This window comes from Triticum dicoccoides, chromosome 3B (genome assembly GCF_002162155.2).
Source record: "Triticum dicoccoides isolate Atlit2015 ecotype Zavitan chromosome 3B, WEW_v2.0, whole genome shotgun sequence".
Classification (NCBI taxonomy): Eukaryota; Viridiplantae; Streptophyta; class Magnoliopsida; order Poales; family Poaceae; genus Triticum; species Triticum dicoccoides.
The window spans coordinates 140,035,292-140,036,773 of NC_041385.1; positions in this window are offsets into that span (position 1 = coordinate 140,035,292).

The window sequence follows — 1,482 nt, forward strand, 5'->3', positions numbered from 1 at the left end:
GAAAAGGCCTCTAGATTTGATCTCGTGGTTTTGGAAGTTGCGGCGGCGGAAACAATATTTCGTCAACTCCCCTAGAGTTCTTGGGATTTTAGAGTATTTATAGAGGCAGAGGTAGGTCAAGGCGGTGCCTATGGGCCCCACTACCCACCAGGGTGTGCCAAAGGCCCCTGGCGTTCCCTGGTGCCTAGTGGGCCCTACGAGCCTCTTCTCGTGGCCTCCAGAAGCTTCGAGGGTCTCTTCTTGTCAGGAAAAATCTCCAAAAGTTTTGTGGCATTTGGACTTTGTTTGGTATTGATATTCTGCAAAGTAAAAGAACAAGCAAAAAACAACAACTGACACTGGGCACTAAGTTAATAGGTTAGTCCCAAAAATGATATAAAGTAGCTAGTAAATGTATAAAAAACATTCAAGATTGATAATATAACAACATGGAACAATAAAAAAATTATAGATACGTTGGAGACGTATCGGAGTTCAATAGAGTTCAACAAATAAAATGCCACAAATGGCTGTCCTAAGGGCAATAAAAAGACATAGGAAAATGAGCCTCATACCTAGAGTTTATCCTTAGCTGACCAGAGGAAGGCACACTCAATCTTGTTGTTGTGTAACACAACAGGGGCCGTCGAGGGGGTGATGTGGTAAATGACTTGTGAAGTAAGGACCGACTTAGCCAAAGCCGCCCGAGCGACCGTGGTGATGTTTCTCCCTTGCCAGGGAGGAAGCTTCCGAGAATGCTAGAGTCTTCAAGAAGAAATCAAACGCTGCCCTACTGCATTCTTGAGCTTATTCAAGACCCGACCAGACTTTGGATCACCGCGGCGGCTAGGCACCTTAGTATCATCATGCCGCGAGAGTAGCAGTTGTTGTTTTCGTTTCAAAGGATCTTCAGGCACTTGCAAAGGATCTTCAGGCACAGAAAAATTGCTAACGTTACATAGATGATGGATCCTGAACATCATGTGTAAATGGGCAATACTTACGTGATGGTTTTTATGGCTAGTAGTTTACATACTGGACGACCCATCTAGGGAGGCGCTACTAAACTCCGTTTTAGCCGGTTCTGTAAACATTTTAGAATGTTCCGCGCCAGGCTTGTTGTTTTTGTTTTAGTTCTTATTTTGACTTTGATTTCAGTTTTATTTTTCTTTGTTTCTTTTTCCATTCATGAATATTCATAAATTTTTGCTCTCTTTTTAAAAAATAAAAAATGTCAAATTTGTGAATATTTTTAAATTCATGATTTTTTTCAAATTCATGGACTTTGTAAAATTCACAAATTTCTTTCAAAACCAATGTATTTTTTATTGTGCCATTTTATGAATTAGCAGAAAAAGGTGCACATTTTTCCTAAGCTAGTTTTTTACACTTTTCCTAAGCTAGTTGACTAGCCATAGACAAGCGAAAAAAAATCAACAAACATGCCGAGCCAAAATCCGATTTGTCTCCTTCTGCGTTGTTTAATTTGATTCTTGTAGACAA